Source organism: Coturnix japonica, chromosome 10 (assembly GCF_054131305.1).
Source record: "Coturnix japonica strain WE chromosome 10, WE-NBRP24, whole genome shotgun sequence".
In the NCBI taxonomy this organism is placed as follows: Eukaryota; Metazoa; Chordata; class Aves; order Galliformes; family Phasianidae; genus Coturnix; species Coturnix japonica.
The window spans coordinates 13,422,078-13,450,031 of NC_140672.1; the positions used below are offsets into that span (position 1 = coordinate 13,422,078).

The 27,954-nt window shown below is 44.6% G+C and overlaps 1 long non-coding RNA gene across 1 annotated transcript; it reads left to right on the top strand.

Moving 5' to 3' along the window:
* Window positions 1–21,021: 21,021 nt before the first annotated feature.
* On the top strand, window positions 21,022–27,728 carry LOC146759389 (uncharacterized). Its single transcript, XR_014932422.1, has 2 exons — window positions 21,022–21,352; window positions 24,763–27,728. It is a non-coding gene; the product is annotated as an uncharacterized LOC146759389 (long non-coding RNA).
* The last annotated feature ends 226 nt before the right edge of the window (window positions 27,729–27,954 follow it).

Below are 27,954 nucleotides of genomic sequence, written 5' to 3' on the forward strand. Positions count from 1 at the left end.
GGACATCACAACAGTCACACCGTTTTGCTGTAGTCTGCTGCAGACCTTACTCCAGTTCCCCATTTTCACTATACCTGCCCTTCACAGGGAGCATCGTGAGGAAAATACTTTCCCCTCTATTTTGCCTTGGGAAATGATAAGCATATCATTTCATATCACATCATATCACATCATATCACAAAGCTAAACATTTCGCAGTCTGATAGCAGATTTGGACATGAGATTTAGAACACCTGCATGCACTGCTGAACCTCCTCCCTTCTCTTTTTTTCTTCTGATGTCTCTCTACATTTCCAGAAAATCAGAAGGGAACGGCCCTCTAGAACAGGTTGCCCAAGGAGACTGATTGCCCAATGACACTAATTGTGTCATTCAAATTTTGTAACCAGATCTCTTCAAACACCTCCCCTTTTCTCACTCCTTGCATGCCTTGTGTGCTCTTGCACTGTAACCCTGCAGACACCAGCTGACTACAAGAGGTGCACAATTTACCCTCCTTGCCTATTGTTTGTTGCAGTAATTCATTCCTGGATGGAGAAGCACATGTAGAAAAGTGTTGCTATGACACTAGATGACAAAGAAAGTCCTATAGCCAAAATGTTTTGCACCAGAGAGGCTGTCAGTTGATCCTCCAAATGCAAGACACACAAAATGAAGTGTTCCTTTATCTCTGGGATTTCAAGCATTTTCTCACCTCTGACTTTCACTTGGAATGTTGCTTTGTCATCTTTTGTTTCACAGCTGTAGCTCCCTTGGTCTTTCAGGGTCACATATTTGACCATGAGCTTGAGGTGCGTCCCCTGGGAAATGATGGTTGTCCTCTGGTCCTGCTTCACCTCTGTTTGATCTTTCTTCCATACGACAGCTCCGCTTGCAGCTGACACCTCACACACCAGCTCCAGGTCTTCAGAAGGACTGACTGATATTTCTGGAGTCGTTTTGGACTTGCTGACAAGATTAATGGCTTCATCTGAAGAAAAAAAGAAAAAGTGGTTTACATCCTGACTCAGGCTTATTCGGCACAGCATGAAGATACAGTTAGAACTGATTGTAATGTCTCTGCTCATTACATTTGGGTGATTGAGTTTCACCTCTGGAGGTACTCACATACAAACGTGTGCTTGATTCTCCTGTGTAAGGAAAGAGTAAGTTCTATGCAGACAGTTCTTATTTCTTTTAATCAATTCTGTATTCTGCACATGTTCTTCTGAAGCTAAAATGAAGGCAGCTAAGTAACGTGTTTTCAATGCATGAACAAACCTATTCAACACCTTGTCTCTAAGCTAACAAGCAGCGTTTGATGAGCACATCAGTATTTCATGCCCTTCATTCCATCCAGACAGAACCTGCCTGAGGAGCAAGCTGATGGCTGTCAGCTACAGGCAGACCTAGCTTAGTATTGCATTTCTTAGAGCAACAACTGTTGCTTTCAGTCACTGAATATACCAAGGCCAATTGCTATGCCAGGCACATTTATGGCATCAGTGAACAAATAATTCGTTAAAAATTGTAATAGACAGGAGACATCTATTGTTTTAAAACTAGGTGACCAAAGAAGAACAGTCCCTCTAGAGTCAAGCTGTGAAGAACTAATAGCACCAACCAATATCACATAGGTAGATTACTTCCCTGCCCTAAGACCATCTTGTGACCATTTGGTGCTCCTAATTAAGCCCTCTTGATGGCTTTTTTGTCTGAGCCATGTGACATTTTGTGATAGGAGTTACTGCTAGTGTTCCCTTAACCCAACACCAAAGTAGGAGGTATCCATTCTCAGGGAATCATGCAGGCTTCCTCTGTATTTGATGCTCAGAGACAGCCCCAGAAGTTTTAAAATCTTAGCTTAGCTCTCATCCAATAATGTTCTTCAAACAGTGCAACTTGTCCTTTGGGGATGCCTTTGTTCTGCATCAACCAGTTCCAACGGAGTCTTCTTGGCTTGTTTTAGATCAGTTTTTCAACAGATAAAGCCAGGGTCTTTGAATTACAAAGTGAAATTGCAGAATGCATGATTCTCAACCAAACAGAACGGGAGGTGGGATGCAGGGTGAATACCTGAGCCAATACCACCTGCAAGCAATCCTTCAATATCTTAGGAATCTCTAGCCATCCCAAATCCAGTGTTATGCTTGATCTATCATCTCTGCTGAGTTTTTAGCTAGCTGATGGTGAGCATCATGGTGGTGATGGGTGAGCAGTCAGACTAGAGGGTCTTAATCAACCTTAAGGATCCTGTGATCAGAGGAATGTGAATGTGCGGTTAGAGGTCACAAGCGCTCCACTGCAGCATGAGCATACACAGCGAAAGGCTTTCAGTAGAGCTTCAGTTCATAAATGAAAACTGGGTTATGGAAAAGAGGCTCAAGATAGAAACCAGAAAACAGATCTTAACGCCAGGTTCTGTGAATGCAGCCAGCTGAATTTCACAGATATTGAATTTCAATGACAATTTCTTGTGTTATTTTACCCTCCAGCTCCACCCTGAACAGGAACATGTCAGTGACAAGCATTACTCCTCCAGGCTTGACCTGACAGTGCTTGACTTGTACTATGAGCTAATGCCAGGAAGAGAAGGAAAAGAGTTTCATCCACGTGCCTTCTCCTTCCTTAGTAAAACCAGTGTGAAACTGCAGCCACGTCAGGCTGAAGGAGACGTCTCAGATGTCCTGCCTGGATGCAGGAGGTCACGTGTCAGAGGATGTCTGGCACGTCAAGTCTCATGGCAGTGCAGTGCATGACAAACTGCAACAACACTTTCCTGTGGACTCCTTTGGGCACGAGGCCCAGCGGGTGACACACCTCTGGCTGCAGCTCTTCAGAGCCTCCCAGCAGCCACGTGATGCCCATGGGAGAGACACAGCTTACCCGCACAGCAGATGATTTACCAGCTAGCTCTGGTTTACAGCAAGAGAAGATACAAGTGGCGATGCTGAATGGTGAAATACTGCGAGTGTGTGGCATGGGTATAAGATTGGTGAGCCTGAGGATGTTCAAAGTCAGGCTGGACAGGGCTCAGAGCACCTGATGGAGCTGCGGTGCCCCTGTTCATTGCGGGGGGAGTCCAACTAGCTGACCCTTCAGGGTCTCTTCCCTATCTATGAGATACACGAAAGCTGATTCTGCAGTAACCAAGCTACCAACAGCAGTTGTTTGTCTTACAGCTTGCCAACACAGGTTTTAAAATAACAGCATTGATTACTCATTTGATAGTCACATTACAGTGCAAAGCACATGGAAACGTCCACCAGCTAATTCAATTAATTCTGGGGGCAGACCTGCCAGTACAAAATATTATGCTAACATGACAAAGAGAGAGAAGAAAAGCAAAATTAAGACTAGCTGACAAGCCTTGGCAGGAAGTTCTTTTCTCCATAAATTTAGTCCCATTATTCAATTCTGTTTGGAGCTGTCTCCATGCCTCTCTGCAGTTCGTTCTTTGAGAAGAAGCAATTAAGTAAGCTCTCCAATACCAAAGTGCATACACTGCTCTGGGGCTTTGTTGATTCTCCATGGACCAACAAGGGTTACAAGCCAGCAGAAGATGATGAAGAGACTCATGCATACTCAGTGTGAAAAAAAAAAAGGCAATTGTTGCTGGGAAGAAGGTTCATTTGCATCTGTGTCATCTGCAGAGGGTACTGCAGAAATGGAAAGTCTTCCACTGGAGCAAACAAAGGGCTCTCATTTATCGCAATCAAGGCCCAGCGTGTGGATCTCAGAGATCAGACCTACACCCTGCAGCAAAACAGAGACCTGCGTGGGAAAGTTCAGTTTCTCTCTACATCTGTTCAAGAAAAAGCCCACCATGGAATGACAGCTAAGTAAACATCCCTGTGACTCTTCACAGGTCTCTTCTACATTTGGGATCACTGCTACAAAAAGAGCATTTTACATCATCTCTCGTGGCCACCCTGAGAGAAGAGCAGGAAGGCTGGGATGCTCTTTTTCCTCTCTTTCCCTTGACTTCCTCTATATCTTAGGGACGAATCACAGGACAGAACACAGAAATCAAACGGCTCTACAAAGCAGATTGGCCAGTTCAAGTCAAAACAGCCACTGAAAACACCCCAGATGCTGTCTGACAACAGCTGGACTGTCGGGGAGTCAGGTGAATGCAGTCTGCTGGCCCTGGGCAGGAAGAGGACAGCCCAGACTGTCACATACCTTTCACTGAAAGCTGATAGAGCATTTTATCCCCCTCACAGATGCACTGACAACTTCCAGCATCATCCATTGAGTCATTGTGAATTTTCAGGGTGTGTTTCTTCCCCACAATGTGCAGTTCATAATTTTCACTGGCCTTGAGCTCCTTCCCATCCTTCATCCACTCCACAGTAGCGCCTGTGTCTGAAAGCTCAGCCTGCAGTTTGGCTTCCTCACGCAGCCGAGCGCAGATCTTTTCTACATCTTTGCTCTTCTTGGTAAATCTCACTGCAGCACCTGTCAGGAGCAAAGGCCGCGTTATTTCAATTGACATCAGGCTAACGTGGTCAATGTTTGCTGCAACATCTCTGAAAAAGTATCACCTTCTGTTCCTGCACTCATCATTGTGTCACTGCTGAGCAATTCAAGATATTTCATTTGGTCTTCTTGCCGGATTTACTAAGTAAAAATCAACCAAACATCTCCTTCTACTGATTAAGAATGCTCTAAACATGCTTCTGCAGAGGTTTCCACCCAATGACAAACAGCTCCTCCCATAACGAATGTTTATTTGTAATATTTTGTCATGCAAAGCTGATTGATAGAGATATTATTGGAATTATTGCTCCCCTACTTCTAAACTATTCCAGTGCAATCAGAAAGGCTGTCTGAACCTGGAGCTGAAAGTACTGCTCTATGGTGATGCAGTGGTAAACCTGCTGACTGAATGCACTGGCCAGTAGCTGTGAACTGCAGACATTCATCAGCTGGCATGAAGCAATCTGGTTCAGATACCAAGCAGCTGGGTAGATTGGCTTACCCTACACTCAGTGCTATCATGTTTAGGTCATTACCAGGACTCACGTCAGTCCATGGGATGCAATTTCAGGTATTTGGTACAGTCAGTGAATGCCTGCAGCCCCTGTTCTAATCATCAGATCACAGCAACTCTGCCTTGACTGTAAGAGGGAAGGAGAAGGATCAAAGCAAATACCTCTCACTCTCATCTTGGTGCTGACATCAACATTTTTGGCAACAAATTTCACTTCTGCTCCATCATCGTTCTTGGTGACGTTCTTTATGATTAGGCTGTGAGTAGTTTGGGTTCTCTTGATGATGCAGGTCTCGCTTTCCTGTAAGACTTTACCATTGAGGCATCAAGTGCCGCAACACGTTGTTGTAAGGTCAATAGTAAACATGGCATCCACTCCAGGTACAGCTTCACCAGTTGTTAGGGGGGATTTCACAGCCAGGACTGGGTCTGAGGAAGAACAACGTTTGTCTTAATGCTCTTTAGATGCAAGTCTGGTATCTCATTTAGAGATAGAAGATTAAATCATAGGTACATTTCTACTTCTCCCTTTGCATGAGTGCTGGAAGAAGCACTTCTATGCTTAAGATCTGTTACAGAAAGTTCTGCCTCTTGCACATGTGACATATCAAAAGATAAGGATATTCATGTCTCTGTCACAGAAACATAACTCGTATCACTTTAGTGGTATCTGGAGGTTGATAGGAGATAGGAGAACTGGGAATAAAGGAAATCCTTTGGTGTGTTAATGCACTACTGTCCTTAAAGTCAAAGGAAGCAACTTTAGGGAACCAACACAGCTGCTCAGCACACACTGACCCATTTCCATTAGGGTTTTTGTGCTTGCCAAGGTGCACGCTCCCTGGGAATTCCAGAGACGGGCTCTGTCCATGCGCATTGACTGCAGACACTCGGAACTGATCATCAGCCTCTTCAGACAGATTGCTCACCGTGAACTCTGGGACGGGAACATGAGACTTGTGGCACCTCACCCACGTGAAGCCAGTTAGTTTCTTGCATTCCACAATGTAGACATTGATTGGAATGGGGCGGTGCATCTTCGGAGGGGACCATGCCAGCGTCACTGAGCTTTCTGTTTTATTTTTCATCACGGGGTCAGTTGGGGGCTGGGTGGGAGGTTTTCTGGGAGCTGAACAGAAATAAATACAGAAATATTAGCATAAGGTCATTTAGGCTGGAAAAGACCTTCAAGATCAGCAGACTCAACTTGCAGCATGACCTACTGAGTCCCACCATTAACTACTGTGCTACCTGAGGACATACATGACAAGCTTATTCCTGCAGGTATTTGCATAGTGAATATATTCACCCTCTGGTTGCTTTGGAACATTTTATAGGTTAAAATCCCATCAGACTTTTTCTCTGTGTGCAGCCACTGATACAGGCAGGAGGCTGGGAATTACCTGATGGGCTCTAGTTACAGACTACTGACACAGTAAAGGATTGATTTCATTTCATTTTGGCCATCAGAAAGTTTGGTGTCTGGTTTAAGTCATTCATCTAGACTCCAATTATAATCATATGGAGAACAGCGCATTTAGGAGAACTCATCTCAATAAACCTGAATGAAATCACAGAATCATAGGATCACAGGAGGGCTTGGGTTGGAAGAAAACATCAAGATCATTCAGTTCTAAACACCCTGCCATGGGCTGGCTGCCCACTAACCAGCTCAGGCTGCCCATCACCCATCCAACCTCGCCTTCAACACCAAGGACAGGCACCCACAGCTTCTCTGGGCAGCCTGAAATGGAAGCAATGAGCCACATGTTGAAGATACTCAAATATTCATGACTGTAGAGAGAGCCAAATACTCCATACATACTGCCTGCCTGGTAAATGGCATTAAAATGCCAACAACAGACTCATCCAGCTCATTGAAAATGGTGTGAACATGGCGTACAGGATTCTTCCAGCAGCTAGTTAGATCTGCGAAGTGTAAAAACATGAAATCTCAATGCGATACCATTTTCCCTCATAACATAAACAGACACATAACTGCTTTGGGGTGCACTGTTACCAGCCTGTCAGTTGCTGTTGGTCAGTGCTAGATGCCAAAGGTCCCACTAACATAGCATGAAGCCGAAAGCTAGACGCTGGAATCAGATCTCCTGACCTTACCATCAGAAATCGAGATGTCATATTTTGCTCAGAGGTGCCTGCTTGTAGGAGGGACAGCTTCCGAGCTTTTTCTGCTCCAGGAACCAGCTCCAGCTTCAGAATTTAAACAGCAGTCAGAAATTAAACTGAGCTTTGTCACCTCCATCAAATAGAAGGAGTGGTTGGGTGGTACAGCTTTCCAAATAACTTAGAAACTGGCACAACAATCAGATGCCTACCTTTTCTTTTTGAACTTGTTAATACATAGAGCTTAATAGCATCAGAATGCCCCAAGCACTTCAGACAACAGGACAGCTGTAAACCCTTCTTTAAGGATTCCTTTGTTTAACCACTGAGTAACTGTAATTCAGTGGTGCTGGTGGGAGAAGGGAAGTCCTAATCTTCCCAGATGGTGAATAGAGTTGATGTTCACATGCAGACTGGTGCTGCAGCACAGCCAGAAACCACTCATCTGGGAAACACAGCACCAAGAAAACAATGGGAATAGCTTCATAAAATCAGGCAGCTTCACCCAAATTTCATGTCAGGTCCATTATTCTTCCTATTTTCAGGAAGAAATGTTTTCCCTTATTCTTGTAGTTTTATTTTCTTTTCCTTTCCAGCAAGCAGCTTTGTAGCTTACAAATTGTTTTCTAATCACCTCCTGGTGTGGACAAATCACACAGGTCTGACTCCATGTTTTACATAGTTAGCATTTTATATTTGTTCCACTATGGAGCTGTACAGTAATAGAATGGCCTGGGTTGAAAAGGATCCCAAAGATCATCCAGTTCCAACCCCCTGCTATGTGCAGGGATGCCAACCACCAGACCACCAAACTGCAGGCTGAGCTTTCAGACACAGGCGCTACTGTGGAGTGGATGAAGGATGGGAAGGAGCTCAAGGCCAGTGAAAATTATGAACTGCACATTGTGGGGAAGAAACACACCCTGAAAATTCACAGCGTCTCAATGGATGATGCTGCAAGTTATCAGTGCATCTGTGAGGGGGATAAAATGCTCTATCAGCTTTCAGTGAAAGGTATGTGACAGTCTGGGCTGTCCTCTTCCTGCCCAGGGCCAGCAGACTGCATTCACCTGACTCCCCGACAGTCCAGCTGTTGTCAGACAGCATCTGGGGTGTTTTCAGTGGCTGTTTTGACTTGAACTGGCCAATCTGCTTTGTAGAGCCATTTGATTTCTGTGTTCTGTGCTGTGATTCGTCCATAAGATATAGAGGAAATGAAGGGAAAGATAGGAAAAAGAGCATCCCAGCCTTCCTGCTCTTCTCTCAGGGTGGCCACGAGAGATGATGTAAAATGCTCTTTTTGTAGCAGTGATCCCAAATGTAGAAGAGACCTGTGAAGAGTCACAGGGATGTTTACTTAGCTGTCATTCCATGGTGGGCTTTTTCTGACACAGATGGAGAGAGAAACTGAACTTTCCCACGCAGGTCTCTGTTTTGCTGCAGGGTGTAGGTCTGATCTCTGAGATCCACACGCTGGGCCTTGATTGCAATAAATGAGAGCCCTTTGTTTGCTCCAGTGGAAGACTTTCCATTTCTGCAGTACCCTCTGCAGATGACACAGATGCAAATGAACCTTCTTCCCAGCAACAATTGCCTTTTTTTTTTTTTTACACTGAGGCTCTTCATCATCTTCTGCTGGCTTGTAACCCTTGTTGGTCCATGGAGAATCAACAAAGCCCCAGAGCAGTGTATGCACTTTGGTATTGGAGAGCTTACTTAATTGCTTCTTCTCAAAGAACGAACTGCAGAGAGGCATGGAGACAGCTCCAAACAGAATTGAATAATGGGACTAAATTTATGGAGAAAAGAACTTCCTGCCAAGGCTTGTCAGCTAGTCTTAATTTTGCTTTTCTTCTCTCTCTTTGTCATGTTAGCATAATATTTTGTACTGGCAGGTCTGCCCCCAGAATTAATTGAATTAGCTGATGGACTTTTCCATGTGCTTTGCACTGTAATGTGACTATCAAATGAGTAATCAATGCTGTTATTTTAAAACCTGTGTTGGCAAGCTGTAAGACAAACAACTGCTGTTGGTAGCTTGGTTACTGCAGAATCAGCTTTCGTGTATCTCATAGATAGGGAAGAGACCCTGAAGGGTCAGCTAGTTGGACTCCCCCACAATGAACAGGGGCACCACAGCTCCATCAGGTGCTCTGAGCCCTGTCCAGCCTGACTTTGAACATCCTCAGGCTCACCAATCTTATACCCATGCCACACACTCGCAGTATTTCACCATTCAGCGTCGCCACTTGTATCTTCTCTTGCTGTAAACCAGAGCTAGCTGGTAAATCATCTGCTGTGCGGGTCAGCTGTGTCTCTCCCATGGGCATCACGTGGCTGCTGGGAGGCTCTGAAGAGCTGCAGCCAGAGGTGTGTCACCCGCTGGGCCTCATGCCCAAAGGAGCCCACAGGAAAGTGTTGTTGCAGTTTGTCATGCACTGCACTGCCATGAGACTTGACGTGCCAGACATCCTCTGACACGTGAGCTCCTGCATCCAGGCAGGACATCTGAGACGTCTCCTTCAGCCTGACGTGGCTGCAGTTTCACACTGGTTTTACTAAGGAAGGAGAAGGCACGTGGATGAAACTCTTTTCCTTCTCTTCCTGGCATTAGCTCATAGTACAAGTAAAGCACTGTCAGGTCAAGCCTGGAGGAGTAATGCTTGTCACTGACATGTTCCTGTTCAGGGTGGAGCTGGAGGGTAAAATAACACAAGAAATTGTCATTGATATTCAATATCTGTGAAATTCAGCTGGCTGCATTCACAGAACCTGGCATTAAGATCTGTTTTCTGGTTTCTATCTTGAGCCTATTTTCCATAACCCAGTCCTCATTTATGAACTGAAGCTCTACTGAAAGCCTTTCGCTGTGTATGCTCATACTGCAGTGCAGCGCTTGTGACCTCTAACAGCACATTCACGTTCCTCTGATCACAGGATCCTTAAGGTTGATTAAGACCCTCTAGTCCGACTGCTCACCCATCACCACCATGATGCTCACCATCAGCTAGCTAAAAACTCAGCAGAGATGATAGATCAAGCACAACACTGGATTTGGGATGGCTAGAGATTCCTAAGATATTGAAGGATTGCTTGCAGGTGGTGTTGGCTCAGGTATTCACCCTGCATCCCACCTCCTGTTCTGTTTGGTTGAGAATCATGCATTCTGCAATTTCACTTTGTAATTCAAAGACCCTGGCTTTACCTGTTGAAAAACTGATCTAAAACAAGCCAAGAAGACTCCGTTGGAACTGGTTGATGCAGAACAAAGGCATCCCCAAAGGACAAGTTGCACTGTTTGATGAACATTATTGGATGAGAGCTAAGCTAAGATTTTAAAACTTCTGGGGCTGTCTCTGAGCATCAAATACAGAGGAAGCCTGCATGATTCCCTGAGAATGGATACCTCCTACTTTGGTGTTGGGTTAAGGGAACACTAGCAGTAACTCCTATCACAAAATGTCACATGGCTCAGACAAAAAAGCCATCAAGAGGGCTTAATTAGGAGCACCAAATGGTCACAAGATGGTCTTAGGGCAGGGAAGTAATCTATCTATGTGATATTGGTTGGTGCTATTAGTTCTTCACAGCTTGACTCTAGAGGGACTGTTCTTCTTTGGTCACCTAGTTTTAAAACAATAGATGTCTCCTGTCTATTACAATTTTTAACGAATTATTTGTTCACTGATGCCATAAATGTGCCTGGCATAGCAATTGGCCTTGGTATATTCAGTGACTGAAAGCAACAGTTGTTGCTATAAGAAATGCAATACTAAGCTAGGTCTGCCTGTAGCTGACAGCCATCAGCTTGCTCCTCAGGCAGGTTCTGTCTGGATGGAATGAAGGGCATGAAATACTGATGTGCTCATCAAACGCTGCTTGTTAGCTTAGAGACAAGGTGTTGAATAGGTTTGTTCATGTATTGAAAACACGTTACTTAGCTGCCTTCATTTTATCTTCAGAAGAACATCTGCAGAATACAGAAATGATTAAAAGAAATAAGAACTGTCTGCATAGAACTTACTCTTTCCTTACACAGGAGAATCAAGCACACGTTTGTATGTGAGTACCTCCAGAGGTGAAACTCGATCACCCAAATGTAATGAGCAGAGACATTACAATCAGTTCTAACTGTATCTTCATGCTGTGCTGAATAAGCCTGAGTCAGGATGTAAACCACTTTCTCTTTTTTTCTTCAGATGAAGCCATTAATTCTGTCAACAAGTCCAAAACGACTCCAGAAATATCATTCAGTCCTTCTGAAGACCTGGAGCTGGTGTGTGAGGTGTCAGCTGCAAGCGGAGCTGTCGTATGGAAGACAGATCAAACAGAGGTGAAGCAGGACCAGAGGACAACCATCATTTCCCAGGGGACGCACCTCAAGCTCATGGTCAAATATGTGACCCTGAAAGACCAAGGGAGCTACAGCTGTGAAACAAAAGATGACAAAGCAACATTCCAAGTGAAAGTCAGAGGTGAGAAAATGCTTGAAATCCCAGAGATAAAGGAACGCTTCATTTTATGTTTCTTGCATTTGGAGGATCAACTTACAGCCTCTCTGGTGCAAAACATTTTGGCTATAGGACTTTCTTTGTCATCTAGTGTCATAGCAACACTTTTCTACATGTGCTTTTCCATCCAGGAATGAATTACTGCAACAAACCATAGGCAAGGAGGGTAACTTGTGCAGCTCTTGTAGTCAGCTGGTGTCTGCAGGGTTACAGTGCAAGAGCACACCAGGCATGCAAGGAGTGAGAAAAGGGGAGGTGTTTGAAGAGATCTGGTTACAAAATTTGAATGACACAATTAGGTGGAAAATGCCAATAATCAGACTCATAAATGGCCTGGGTTGCAAAGCCCCACAGTGCTCATCCAGTTCCAACCCCCTTCTTCCTATGTGCAGGGTTGCCAAGCAGCAGCCCAGGCTGCCCAGAACCACATCCAGCCTGGCCTTGAATGCCTGCAGGGATGGAGCATCCACAGTCTCCTTGGGCAACCTGTTCTAGAGGGCCGTTCCCTTCTGATTTTCTGGAAATGTAGAGAGACATCAGAAGAAAAAAAGAGAAGGGAGGAGGTTCAGCAGTGCATGCAGGTGTTCTAAATCTCATGTCCAAATCTGCTATCAGACTGCGAAATGTTTAGCTTTGTGATATGATGTGATATGATGTGATATGAAATGATATGCTTATCATTTCCCAAGGCAAAATAGAGGGGAAAGTATTTTCCTGTCTTAATGAGGCATCACGATGCTCCCTGTGAAGGGCAGGTATAGTGAAAATGGGGAACTGGAGTAAGGTCTGCAGCAGACTACAGCAAAACGGTGTGACTGTTGTGATGTCCCTGCAGAGAAAGAAGACGTGTTTACAAACAAGGACAAGGTACAAAAGGAGGTGAAGGCTGTACTGACTCAAAATGCCACGCTGAGCTGCGAGGTGGCCCAGGAGAAGACAGAGGTGAAGTGGTACAAGGAGGGGAAACTGATCACCTCGAGCAAGAAGTTCAAGGTGGAGTCAGAGGGCAAACAGCGTCGGCTGGTGGTGAGCCAGGTGGAGAAGAAAGATGCAGGGGAGTACAGCTGCGAGGCTGCTGGCCAGAAACTCACCTTCAAGATTCATGTAACTGGTAGGAAACACATTTTGGTTGATATTCTTTGATTATTCCATAGTCTGGCTGTGGAAACGTCTGTGTGAACATGTCCTCTTTATTCTGACATGAAACTGTTTTGGGGAGGATGAAAATAAATGCTTACAAACGTGCAGCTAAAATGATTATTTGTTTTTAACAGTGTTTCATCCAGTGCTTCCCCTAGGACTACTTTTATCATCAGCTGTCCATGGATGTCCAACTGTGATTTGTACAATGTGCAACACTGCTCTGCCAGTTGATATTTCAACAGTAGTAGTTACAGATCTCTACTGTGGCTGCACTGAGAAGGTTTGGTTGTCGGTGTCCTAAGAACTTTTAGTCAGAGGCATTGCACTTGCCTTTGGCTTGTTGAATCCCACGTTGACGACCATTCGTTCCATGTTCTGTAAATGTAATGATCAGTCGTGAATCCATTTATACCTTTCTAATTGTACGTTTCTCATTAGTCTGAGAGTTTAGCACAGAGGTAGATCTCTCACTCCAGCTGCAGAAGAGATTGCTCTGGTGTCCGTATATTTTGCACAAGATCCGGTAAATTTTAACTTAGACTCCAGATAGCCATGGGCACATCAGCTGCATTCTGAGTGACCATTAGTGAGCTGGCTGATGACGAGGGTTTGTCTTCTGTTTTATTTGTAGCTGCACTCTGCTGGTTTTTGCTCGTAAGTCAGCTTGTTCTCTGTTAACTTTACAGTTCTTGTCTTGTATTCTGAGCTGATCAGGACAGGGAATCTGTTTTCTCCTCTTCTTTCTTATGGCAGTGAACACATTGGAGCTTAATCCTGGTCAAGGTTTGGCATTTGATCAGCTATGTGGAGGAGCAACTGTACTGGGAGTCTACTGCCTTTCTGCTCACGCAGACCTAGTGTCCTTGCAGGGCATAGCTTGCGTTCTGTTCCCTTGTAAAGGTTGCAGTCTTTGCTCTCTCCATCTTGGGGCATTCTGCTCCTTCAGTCCCTGGTGTGCAATACATCTCTGCTCCTACAGTAGACAGTTTTGCTGCTGCCTGTGGTGTAGACTCTAAACTATCAGCTCTTACTATTCCCACACCACGTGGATGTGATTCTGGGGTCTTTGGATCTGTTCCGAGAGTTGTGTCGTTCATGCTTTTGGCTCAGGAAATTGGCAGTTTCAGCAAAGAGTGGATTACAGAAAGGGTAGATTTGGGAGGTATCTGTCAGAGCAAATGAAACATGAACGATGACAGAAAGACTATGGCAACAGCTGGAATCAACCAAGTTAATCCTCAGCAGCCAAAGCCAGCCTACGTCTTATTGCAGAGGTGTAGGGAGAAAACCCAGAAATGTAGTGCTTTTACACTTGAATTTTGCTAGCTGAGGGCTATTATTAGCTGTTTGCCTCAGAAACCAAAGGTTTTCTGTTCTCTTTCAGACCGGATGAGCTCATGGCTGCACAGGTTAATGTAATACCTCCTCCTCTGCCATACGTGGAGAGTGCTTGCCTAGCTACTGTTGCTGTATTTCTCATGTGTACCACCGTAACATGACGTGCAAGTCCAGCCCTCACTGCAAAATGATCTGGTGTGAAAGTCAGGAGGGATTATGAGTACTCTTGGAGTGGTTGGCTCTTTCACTACAGAAATCCTCATCTTACCAGCTTCTCCCAAAGTGCAATGGCTTTCTGAGTCTTAATTTCTCCTCTTACCATTGCACTCAGAAAGCTTTTCAGGGTTCCTCTACCCCAGGGTTCCACTGGTAGCACAGAACAATCCCATTTTAAGGACATGTTGAATGTTAGGTGCTCAGTGTTGAGCATTATGGGATGCAGATTAGACCTTCTTGCTTAAAAGAAACAAGTGCTGCACACCTTGGAAATCTATAGAAAACGAGAGTAAAAAGGGCTGATTCTGCCATCTCATTATCTCACTATTTGTGGTGCACGCTGAAATCCTTATTTGAAGTGGGCGAAAGCTCCATTGCATTTGTGAGAAGTTTTGTATCACCTGGTTGGTCTAGGCCATGTTTGTTGTCTTGCTAATAAGCAACCCTTCTGATCTTCATCAAATCTTTGTGGAAAAGACCACAAAGATCCCCACATCCAGCCTCACCCCATCCCACCATGCACACTGCCCACGTCCCTCACTGCCACATCTCCACGGTTATTGAACACTTCCAGGGATGGTGACCCCACCACCTCCCTGCAAAGCTGTGCCACCACATCACCACTCCTCTTCAGAAGAAGTTTTTCTTAACATCCAACTTGAACCTCCCCTGAAAACCATCAGTCAAAACAGGGGCTGTTGAAGATGGGCGGAGAGAATGATGCTTCTACAGTCAATACAAGCAGGGAGATCAAATGTAGAGTGTATCAACTGCATTCTTGCATTGGCTTGCTGCCCTGCTCCCTCGCCTTCAGTGGACTGCAGTGCTGGTGGTAGAGCTGTGGTGTGAATCCTGGGATTGCACGTAATGCAACGGTCAGCAGCACAGGAACTTGAGCTGAACTTACCCTCCTGGGCAGCTGCTGCCACTCAGAATTCAGACAGCATGCAGAGGAGAAAGTCATGAAGGAAGGGAAAGGGATGGCAGCAGAAGGCTTCACAGAGTGACAGCGGGGAGGAAGGAGATAGGGGACAGGTCCTGGAAGGGTTTGCCATGACTGCTGGGGAGCAGGAGCCTTCCCGGTCACCTGAGCTGGGTATGCCTGAAGATGCTTGCATGAATGATCTGAATGAGTGGTCTTCCATGTCTCCACTGCAAATAAAAGGCAATGTCAGTCCCCCTCACACCTGCTAGTCCTGCATTCATGCTTGGAGCCTCTGTCTTGGTATCAACATCAGGACCCTGGGATCTTTCCTGGGACCCAAACAAGCATAGGAAGCTTATTCAAAATTGCTCTGCTGTTAGAAGCTGGCTAGCACTAGAGAAGTCCATGATGTAAGTGCGTCAGAAATATTCTGCACTTCTACAGCCTTTTGTAGGGCAAACCATGGAATAGAAATGGAAGCCCATTTATTTAGGGTTTATCTGTTTACCCACGCCTCAAATAGGAACTAGCATGAATGCTCTCAGCAACCAGTTGTTGGTAAAAGGAGAACCAGATAAAACAGTCATTAAAGTAATCAATAAAAGATTCAATTGATCCCACTTAGCAAAGTGATTAACTGAATCCCCTTAACTGAAGTGTGTATGCCTAACTAATTACACTTGATATCTTTCTGATGCTAACTCCATTTGTTGACACAAAGGGTAAGGTGGGCTTTAAACACTTTCTTCTATATGTGTTAGGTATTAAGAGGAGATGACCTCAGCCAGTTCTCTGAAGAATCAGGGGTTGCTGAGAGTACAAAACCATGCTTTATGCATAAAACTGAGCTACAAAATCTAATGTAGGCCAAGTATTCACCATATTAAGGGCTATATCATTCCCATAGGGTAGAGTGAAAAGATGGTTTTCTGCTCTTAAATTTCTATGGTTTCCTGATCTTGAGGTCTTCACTTCATAATTGAGCTGTATTTGGCTGATCTCCAGTGCAGAGTGGAGCAATATCAAAAAGACAGAAAGATGAAGATCTGTCATTGTCTTCATTAGAAGAAATCTGAAAATTAGGAGTCCGAGCTGATAGTAAAGACTACCCAGAGGGATGGGATGACCATAGGGACTGTGCTGAGGATGCATTATAATGTGTGATAAACACTGTGAAGCAGTGTTGCTCCAGGAAATGGTCCAATACAACATAGAAGCAACTTTTAATGTCTTCTAGTCACAAGCTGTTCATATCTAATGTATATTTTACCCAGTGTTTTCCAGTTCCAGAAGCAGAGGATGCCTTTATCAACAAGCAGAAGGTGCAGAAGGAGGTGAAGGCTGCACCAACAGAAAATGCCACGCTGAGCTGCGAGGTGACCCAGGAGAAGACGGAGGTGAAGTGGTACAAGGAGGGGAAACTAATCACCTCGAGCAAGAAGTTCAGGGTGGAGTCAGAGGGCAAACAGCGTCGGCTGGTGGTGAGCCAGGTGGAGAAGAAAAATGCAGGGGAGTACAGCTGCGAGGCTGCTGGCCAGAAACTCACCTTCAGGATTGATGTAACAGGTGAGAGAAATTGTTTCAACTGTATTGAACCCCCCAACAAAGAAGGGGGGGGAAAGTTAAGTGGTTTGACACATTCAACCCCAGCATTCAGTGATGTAGACTGTCCTTAAATTCTGTTTAATTTGTGTACATTCCTCTTTGCCTTCTGAAGCAGAAGACTTGGGTAGCCTCAGCTTAAGACAGGCTGGAAATAATTCGGGAATTTCCCTGGGGATCTCAAGTAGATGCAATGATAGCAAAATGAGAAGTCAATAATTACAGGGGAAATTGAAGAATATTAAAGGTATCTTCAGGGCACAAGCACACCCCTGCAAATGCTTCTTCCTAAATAGTGTTAGAGACAGCATTTGGTCACAATGCTAGAAGACGGCACTGGTGGTTTCTATTAAATTAATGAAACCTGCAATTAAAAAGGTTTTCCTGTATTTTCTTTTGTTTTCTTCTCTATAGCAGGTACAAAAGAAATGCTTAAAAATAGAATGGCTTCAAGCTGGTGCTTTTCTTTCCAGAAATGGAGGAAGGCATTCTATTTATTAGGAGAGTCTGATAAGAAAGTGGAAAAAGGCTTTTTACCAGGGTCTATAGCAACATAAGAAGGGGCAATGGTTTCAAAAGTGAAGAGGGTAGACTCAGTTTGGACATGAGAAAAGTTCTTTATGATGAGGGTGGTGATACACTGGAACAGATTGTCCAGTGCAGGTTGTGGGTGACTCATCATTGGAGTGTCCAAGGGCAGGCTGGATGGGGACCCTGGGCAGCCTCATTTAGTGAATGATGTCCCTGACCACGGCAAGAGGTTGGACTGGATGATCTTTAAAGCTTCCTTCTATACCCAAACCATTCTATGATTCCATAGGGGAAACCATTTTATTACTGCCTCTGAAAACTCAGGAGATATTAGAACTGTTTTCAGAAATAAGTAGGTGAGAAAAATACATTTCCTCACTATGACTTAATCACAAACAGAATTTAATATTGACCCTCACCTGGCTTTTGTTGGCAAAGCAACTTACAGCTGTCAGCTTGTTTGGACAATTTAATGCCTGTCCCCTTGTATGAAACAGACTTTTCAATGACTGCGTATGCTGGTGTGCTGCTGGACAGTGGGGAAAGGGGTGTTGTTTTCTTTTTGAAGATTTTGGAACATGATACTGGTGGAAATGAAAACAAGTTTAGGGCTATCTAAGCTGTTTTGGTCTGGCAGGGAGGAAGTTCTTCACTGGCAATTGATATAGTTCAGATGTTAACATTCAGTTCATAGCACTGTCAGGAAATGTGAGTGGGAAAGCTGTCCTCAACGGTACAGTCCAAAGACTAATTTGGGCACTTGGGGAAGGCTGTGTAGAAAAGATTCATGTCTTAAATGTGCCCATTTGCCTTCAATTCCAGAAGCAGAAGATGCTTTTATCAACAAGCAGAAGGTGCAGAAGGAGGTGAAGGCTACACCAACAGAAAATGCCATGCTGCGCTGCGAGGTGGCCCAGGAGAAGACAGAGGTGAAGTGGTACAAGGAGGGGAAACTGATCACCTCGAGCAAGAAGTTCAGGGTGGAGTCAGAGGGCAAACAGCGTCGGCTGGTGGTGAGCCAGGTGGAGAAGAAAGATGCAGGGGAGTACAGCTGCGAGGCTGCTGGCCAGAAACTCACCTTCAAGATTCGTGTCACAGGTAAGACAGGTGTTGTCTGAAATACAGCAGAGAACAGTAGAGTAGAATCTAGTTTCCATTATACAGTGATCCAGTTGCAGTAGTCTGTGCTGAGGTTTTTTCCCCTATACTTGATTGCCTGGGTTTGTAGAAAGTATTTGGTTTTAGTATGGCACAAAGACCTGTTTCAGTCTGTCTGTAGAATAATAACTACTGATATATGTACAGTGGAAGCAATATTCAAGATATTATTCAAATCTCTCCTGTGCCTGAGATCCCAAACTGTAATTCTTGTTCACCTAAACATTTGACTAAGATAAGTATGTGCAGTGAGGCTGGAGTGCATGTTCTACGTGCAGCCTTTCATGGCAGGAGAAGCAGGAACTTCTCCTAGTAGTACACTGCCTTTTTACTATGCCTTTTGTTGGAGGCTGCATCTGGATAGGTGAGTCTGCTACTCACAGTAAGAGACCTGGTAGAGCTGACTATTGCCAGAGCTCAAAGTAAGATAGATATCTGCAAATCACACACAAAGAACAAAGGACTGCGTTGGTGAGCATATTTCCATTGTGCCTTTGACAGTCACAGTTGTGGCAATGGTAGAGGCCATGAGGAGTCTGTTCAGGAAGCCAGGAGTACTGTTCTGGGTCATGAAAAGGCAGCCAGTGGTTTGACTATCACATGTTTATGTGTTTTGATGTTTCACAGTGGGTCTTAAGTAAAAGGAACTCAGGTTTTGGTTGCCTGCAGGACAGATGTTCTTTTGGGTTCAATATGTTTGCATAGTGACTTGCAACCATGGGACTGGTGTTCAGGACCCTCTTGGTTCCTTCAGTTCCTAGGTTCTTTCTTGCCTAGATTTGACACTTTGTTTCAACAGAAGAGCTGATATTCTCTATGAAGGCTATTAGTTTGGGCACAAGTGGTAACCTAAACCTGTTCCAACCTGTACATACAAACCTGCAAGATGGTCTCATTTCAGTCCTTCTGTTTTTCTTTTCTTCCCTCAGAGCCAAAACCTGTGTTTATAAACCAGGAGCAGGTGCAGAAAGAGGTGAGTGCTGCCCTGGCAGCAAGTGCCTCCCTCAGCTGTGAAGTAGCACAGGATCCAACTGGAGTAAAATGGTTCAAGGATGGAAGACTGCTTGCCTCCTCCAGAAAGTTCAGAATGGAATCTGTGGGCAAAACACGGCGTCTGGTTGTGGAGCACCTGGAGAAGAAAGATGCTGGAGAATACATCTGCGAGGCTGCTGGCCAGAAGATGACCTTCAAGTTGGAAACAACTGGTGAGCATTCGCTTTGGGAGCACTAAGCAGCTTTTTATGTGGCTTAGAGGAAGACTGGCTGTCTTCTACCCTGTGGGCATGGAACAGCCACAATTCCCCCCGGAACAACATCAATGACCCACACCACAAGTTGGATTCTCCTTTTTAATGTAGTGGTAGCGAGGTGAAAATCTGGCTGTGGAATATTTTTGACTAAGGAACTTCTACTTTAATTTCTAGATGCGCTGAATTACCCTCTGGAGTGTCTTTCTGAATATATAAGCAACCATGGGTGACTATGATCCTGATTTATATCTAGGTTCAGGCTTACTTTTTCAGTTAGGTTAGATCAATAGCTCCAGAGAAGATAGGGAAATACAGCAGTTCACTGATACCATGTGTCAGAAGAATGCAGCTCAGTGCTGGGCAGTTTGCTGCTTCATTCCCTCTTACAAGTTGCACCCAAGGCTGGAAAAGACCACTGAGATAGCTGAGTCCAACCCAGCCCACCCTCACTGGACTTACTAACCACGTCCCCAGTGCCACATACCCGTGGCTCTTGAGCACCTCCAGTGACTGCGGTATATCAGCGTGGTTGCTTCAGTTGTGGGAGTTTTCAGACACTGGCTGTTGTTCTAGCGAGACAAAAAACCAAAACTGATGGAACAGTGTCTATACAGGAAGCAACTGGCTGTCCTGATGGCTGCCAACAGTTTTACACAAGGTGTGTCATGCAAGCTTGCATGAGTCTGGTTTAAAAACTTGCTGTTCTGATGGAAGGAGAGGATGTTGGTACAGGATAACTGCGGGATTTGTGCTCTCCCGACATCCAGTTGCAATCACAGCTTATTGTTGCTATAGAAAACAGCTTCTCTGTAGACAAATTGAGTTAGTTCCAATAAGTGGCTGAAGCCCTAAGTGATCCAAGGTGAAGCATGATCCAAACTGGAATTTAACTAATTGTAGTAGGGAATCCAAGCCTTAATGAGATGAGTTATTTAAAATATGAGTCCTCTGTGATAAAATGTTTGCTCATTAAGACCGGGATGTGGTAGCATTGTGGTGGAGTGCTTGTTCATTAGGACCGGGATGTGATGGTGGAATATGGAGGCCACAAGGGTTGCAGAACACTCTAATTTTATGGGTAGATTGTGTACTCTGCATAGTTACAGGCAAAGCGCGCCCCGATGGATACAAAGTTTCACGGAAGGACCAACCAAGGAACGACACACCAAGTGGAACGATCACGACCGACCAATTAAAGGACAATACACTCGGGATGGACCTTACAAAAGAAGTTGCAAGGGGCGGGAAGGCGCGGCAGTTGGAGGAACGAGGATTCCCCTGTCGCCCAGCGCTGAATTGCCTTTTTGTTTTACCCGCTACAATTAATAAAAGTTTCTAATTGGAACATTATCGGCTCATTGCTTGTAAATTGATGACAATTTGGCGCCGTGACTCGGACGGGAATACTGGCGTGGGTACGAGCCTGAGGGGGCGCCCCGCCTAAATAGGCGGCCTCGGCTCCTATCCTCCCGCCCTACTCCTGCCGACGATCCGAAATTTAAAACACAAAGGCAAGGAAAAACCGGTTAACCCTTTAAATTTCGTGCACGAAAGTCCGGACGAAGACGCAGGACAGGTGAGTATAGTCCGGTCTGGGTTGGGAATCCGGCGTGTGGCGAGTGTTGTGTGCTTGTGAAGGGGGGCCGGCAGCCGGCACTAACCCGAGCGAGTGTGGACCCCACAGTAGTGCGGTTCCCATTGCCCGCGAGGGCGTGGGCCACGACCTGGGGGAAGCGAGTGAATGCAACACTGAGTGAGGGCACGCCGAAGGGTGGGTACAGGGTATAAGCGGGACCCTTTCACCACCACAACCCCTAGGGCTATGGGCTCTATGGAGGGTTATTCTTTGGTGTTCCCCTAGAGCTACGAGCACTAGGGATGATTATTATTCAGGTGTTCCCCTAGAGCTACGAGCACTAGGGATGATTATTATTCAGGTGTTCCCCTAGAGCTACGAGCACTAGGGATGATTATTATTCAGGTGTTCCCCTAGAGCTACGAGCACTAGGGATGATTATTATTATTTAGGTGTTCCCCTAGAGCTACGAGCACTAGGGATGATTATTATTTAGGTGTTCCCCTAGAGCTACGAGCACTAGGGATGATTATTATTCAGGTGTTCCCCTAGAGCTACGAGCACTAGGGATGATTATTATTTAGGTGTTCCCCTAGAGCTACGGGCACTAGGGGGAGCTACAGACGTTGAATAAAACAAGAGAGCAAGAAGTAAAGAACGAGATGGGGCAGTGTAAAACTAAACCACCCACCCCTTCTAAACGACCATCCATTCCTAAGGACTCACCTTTAGGGTTCATGCTAATTGCCTGGACGCACTATCCAGGAACAAGAAATAAAGATAAAGCAAAGATGATTTATTATTGTATAGAAATTTGGAGCGGACAACAAATTGGCCCGGCAGTATGGTGGCCTAAGTATGGTTCTAATGAAGATTGGGTACAACAGCAATTAAATTTTTGGGTAAACTCCAAAACCCCTTTCAATCAAGAAGAAAGTGACTATGCAGCAGTATGGGTCACTCGCCCAGAGGGTTTAGGAGTCCCCATTTTTAATTTGACACGAAAAGAAAAAGATGTCGAAAAACGTAAACCTCGAAGGGAAGAGGAGGCCTTAGTGGGACCCCCACCATATGCTGTACCACCAGCAATTCCCCTACCTTCTCCTCCTCAGTTGGATCATGGGCAGATGGATTCGAGAGAGGGAGAAGTACAAAAGATAGAAGGGGGAGGGCCTGTGACACGGGCAAAGGCACGACAAAATAACCTCTACCCTTTAAGAGAAATGCCCATGGGAGGTCCACAACCTCAGATGGGGTTTATATCAGTGCCCTTAAATTCAGGGGATGTTAGAGATTTTAAGAAGGAAATGGGTAATATACTAGAAGATCCCCTGGGGGTGGCAGACAGAGTAGATCAGTTCTTAGGGCCAAATGTTTATACCTGGGAGGAACTACAATCTATTCTAAGTATACTGTTCACAGCAGAAGAGAGAGGTATGATTAGGCGTGCAGGGATGCGCATTTGGGATGCTCAACATGCCCACGGGCCTGCTGCGGATATTAAATGGCCCTTACAGAATCCGCAATGGGACCATCAAAATCAACATCATAGGACTCACATGCAGGACCTGCGAACTATCATTATCCAGGGCATTAGGGAGGCAGTCCCAAGAGGTCAGAATATAAATAAAGCTTTTAATGAAAGACAAAAGAAGGAGGAAACACCCACTGAATGGCTAGAAAGGTTACGCAAGAATTTACAACTATATTCAGGATTGGATCCCGATACACCGATAGGCCAGGCTCTGCTCAAAACACAGTTCGTAGCTAAGGCTTGGGAAGATATCCGCAAGAAACTAGAAAAGATAGAAAATTGGCAGGATCGGGGGCTTGATGAACTTTTGAGGGAAGCTCAGAAGGTATATGTAAGAAGGGAGGAAGAAAGACATAATAGGCAGGTTAGGATGATGGTAACAGCGGTCAGAGAAAGTAGGGAATTGGAAAGGAAAATGGGGGGATGGACGCAAAATCGAATTCCAGGACAGCAAAAATTTAGGAAGCCTGAAAACAGGGAGGAGGAGAGAATATAAGATGGACTGTACTCCCCCAAGGCTTCACAGAATCCCCTAATTTGTTTGGGCAAGCCCTAGAACAGATCCTGCAAGAGTATCAGCTAGATCCTGATACCAAATTAATACAGTATGTAGATGATCTATCAATTGCTGGAGAGGATGAGGGAAAGGTTTGGAAAGAAAGTATTAAATTGCTGAACTTTTTGGGACTGAAAGGACTTAAAGTATCAAAAAGGAAATTGCAATTTGTGGAAGAGGAGGTTAGATATCTAGGGCATTACCTGAGTAAAGGAGAAAAGAAGATAGATCCTGAAAGGATACAAGGAATATTGTCCCTGACGTCGCCAAGCAATAAGAGACAAATAAGACAATTGCTGGGATTAGTGGGATATTGTAGACAATGGATCGAAAATTATAGCAGTAAAGTAAAGTTCCTATATCAAAAGCTCAGTACCGATGGATTAATAAAGTGGGATAGACAAGATGAAGAGAATCTACAAAAGCTGAAGGAGGATCTCATCAATGCCCCTGTCTTGAGCCTGCCTGACTTAAAAAGACCCTTTTATTTATTCGTTAACATAGACAGTGGTACAGCGTATGGGGTTTTAACACAGGATTGGGCAGGGAAGAAGAATTAAGAGAAGGGGAAAAATTATTTGTGGATGGATCCTCTAGAGTAGTGGAGGGAAAGAGAAGATCAGGTTATGCAATAGTAGATGGAAAGACCCTCCGGGTATTGGAATCAGGACCCTTGAGTAACACTTGGTCAGCTCAAGCTTGCGAGCTGTATGCTGTTTTACAGGCACTAAAAAGATTACAGGGAAAAGAGGGCACTATCTATACCGAATTTCCTAAAGTAGGAAGATATAAATATGTATTAGTCATAATAGACCACCTCACACATTATGTAGAGGCATTCCCCACAACTAAAGCAACAGCTCAGGTAGTAACAAAAATATTACTCGAACAAATCATCCCTAGGTATGGGGTAACAGAAGTAATAGATTCAGATCAAGGACCACACTTTACATCAAGAATCACTAGAAATATAGCTGAAGCCTTGGGAATAAAATGGGAAGAACATACTCCCTGGCACCCACAGAGTTCAGGGTGAGTAGAGAGAATGAATGGGGAACTAAAAAAGCAATTGGCCAAATTAACACTAGAAACTAAGCTCTCATGGATAAAATGCATTCCCCTTGCCCTCTTAAACCTTAGGGCCCAGCCCCGGGCTGACATAGGAATATGCCATATGATGCGGGAACCCCTAAAGATCACCCGGGGGTGTTAGATAAGAACATTCAAGCTTATATCACGGAATTAATGAAGTATAAACAGGAATTGTGGAAAAAGGGACAATTGACTCAAAGACCCCCTCTTGACATTACCCTCCATCAGATAAAGCCTGGAGATTGGGTTCTGATAAAGACCTGGAGAGAAACCACACTGCAGCCTCGCTGAGAAGGTCCCTGTCTGGTATTATTGACTACCAATACTGCCATCAGAACTGCTGAAAAAGGATGGACACATGCTAGTCGTGTTAAGGGTCCAGTACAAAATCACGAATGGAGAGTCACTAGTCCAGCGGGTGATTTGAAAGTAAAACTGTCACGAAACCCTCCGTCAAGGAAAATGAGAACATGAATTAACAATGATTGTATAAACGTATCAGTATAGAATTTAATGTAGAAGGGAATATTTTGACTATTGTGAATGCAACTGTTGGGATATGTTTTAGAAAGGTAGTGGACCCACTGCGAAAACAGGAATACACAAATTGGTTATTAGCCTTCAGAGTGGCCGTGGAAATTTTAATAGAAGGGGGTAAACCTGGGGGTGAATTTGGATCCTTACCAGCATCACTTAAGTGTATAACCAGTGGGAAAAAGAATAGGGTGCAGTACCCCAAAGACCCACTTGAAAGGGAAGCAAAACCAGCCCCTCCTGAAGAATACTCTTGCTGCCGAGAAGATTATACACCCCATGGCTCGAGGCAACCGAGTCGATGGGCGAGGCAGAGGAGATAAAACATGTGGAGGAGTCTGCTCCATTATGAATGAATCCAAAATTTAGGATCCAGAAGATACCCCAAGACTGGAAATAACTCCCCCGAGCAATTAAAGACTCACTACTGCAGTGGGAAAACTGCCTATCTAAAACTAGCTCAATTGATAATAATATTAAGTCTCATTAATGAGGGTTGGGGTACAGAGGTACAGACACATGAGCCATTTAAGTGGTCCCTAATCAGAGGGGAAGATCAGAAGGTGATAAGCACAGACGTGACCCCAGGCGCTCCCATCCTTAAAAGTCAAGTATGTGACTTAGTACCAACACAACCATGCCTGAATCGCAAGGCAATCTATGCTTGCCCAGCATCAAATCCAGGGAAAAGTTATTGTAATTACCCAGGGGAATATTATTGTGCATACTGGGGTTGTGAAACGGTTTCACTGGGATTTCTGCCAGGGGGGGGACAAGATGAATATATAACAATTAGTTGGGGTCCCTCAGGTTGTACACCTCCGACTCATGGGACTCACTCTGGTGAAGTAACATGCCAACATTTAGAGATAAAAATCCTTAAAACAGAAAACACAGTGTGGTGGATAGGAAAGACTTGGGGGGTACGAATGTGGGAGCCTGGAAGAGACCGAGGGGGCCATTTCCTTATTAAAAAAGAAAGAGTTCCGCCAGACCCCCCAATAGGTATAGGACCTAACGTAGTAATAAATAACAATCAGAATAAGACAGAAGCTGTTACTGTAGGCCCGACCGAAGCAAGCCCTTATATTACCGAATATGGCACCCTTTGGAAAATAATTCAGTCTAGTTTCAAGGTGTTAAACAACACCTACCCAGAATTAACTAAGGAGTGTTGGCTATGCTATGATATAAGACCCCCTTTTTATGAAGCAATAGGGTCCGTAGCGAAGATTAGGAGAAGAAATGGGACTAACCCAGCAGAGTGCCTATGGAAAAAGGGAAGGCCTAATGTTCCAGGGATAACTCTAGCACATGTTACTGGAAATGGTGTGTGTGTGGGAACTGTACCTCTAGAAAAACGACATCTATGTAATAAAACTATAGAAGTACAAAGTCAGGAGAAACCCTCAGACTGGCTCCTACCCGCAGACAATGCTAAATGGATATGTGCCAAATTAGGGGTCACTACATGCTTATCGACTAAGATATTTAATCAAACCACCAATTACTGTGTACAAGTAATTATAGTTCCACGAATCATATATCACCCTAAAGATTATGTGATCAGTCAACAAGAAACCTCTGAACATCACCTGATTAAAAGGGAGCCATTCACAGCCCTAACCGTTGCAATGCTATTAACTATAGGAGGGGCCGGGCTGGGGACTGGAGTAGCATCTTTAATAAACCAGCCACAGGGACTGAAAACCCTTAGACAATCTGTGGATGAAGATCTACAGAAAATAGATGAAGCCATCAATGCGCTTACAAAATCGGTACGGTCTTTATCAGAAGTAGTGTTACAAAATCGAAGGGGGTTGGATCTTCTCCTATTGCAGCAAGGGGGACTATGTGTGGCTCTTAAAGAACAATGTTGCACCTACGTTGATCAAACGGGGGTAGCAATAGATACAATGGCTGAACTAAGAAAACAGTTAGAACAAAGAAAAAGAGCCCAGGAGTCTCAAAGAAGTTGGTATGAGAGTTGGTTTAATGGTTCCTCCTGGTTCACTACATTATTATCCACAATAATGGGACCAGTTATTATGATAATATTAGGTTTGACCTTTGGACCCTGTATTTTAAATAGACTAATCGTTATCGTTAAGAACAGGCTAGAGGCAGCCCACCTAATGGTAATTAGAGAAAGATATGAACCCCTTGATGGGGAACGAGAAGAGGATGCTCTAGAATGGAGTCGACAAGAACTAAAACGGTTTAATGAGCAAAACAAAATAGTACAATAAAAGAAAAGGGGGGACTGTGATAAAATGTTTGCTCATTAAGACCGGGATGTGGTAGCATTGTGGTGGAGTGCTTGTTCATTAGGACCGGGATGTGATGGTGGAATATGGAGGCCACAAGGGTTGCAGAACACTCTAATTTTATGGGTAGATTGTGTACTCTGCATAGTTACAGGCAAAGCGCGCCCCGATGGATACAAAGTTTCACGGAAGGACCAACCAAGGAACGACACACCAAGTGGAACGATCACGACCGACCAATTAAAGGACAATACACTCGGGATGGACCTTACAAAAGAAGTTGCAAGGGGCGGGAAGGCGCGGCAGTTGGAGGAACGAGGATTCCCCTGTCGCCCAGCGCTGAATTGCCTTTTTGTTTTACCCGCTACAATTAATAAAAGTTTCTAATTGGAACATTATCGGCTCATTGCTTGTAAATTGATGACATCCTCCATCTAAAACAGCATTGAACTCTTACTCTGGTTTATGATAGAAGTGAGAGTTTAACAGCAGAAGTCTGAAGTTATGCTCCATATTTCTCATCACTCAAGAGAATATTTGAATATATGAATTCCTTTGGCTATGTTAGAGCTCATAATGAGGTCAGCTGATGTTCTTTAAATGCTCGGAGTCTAGCAAT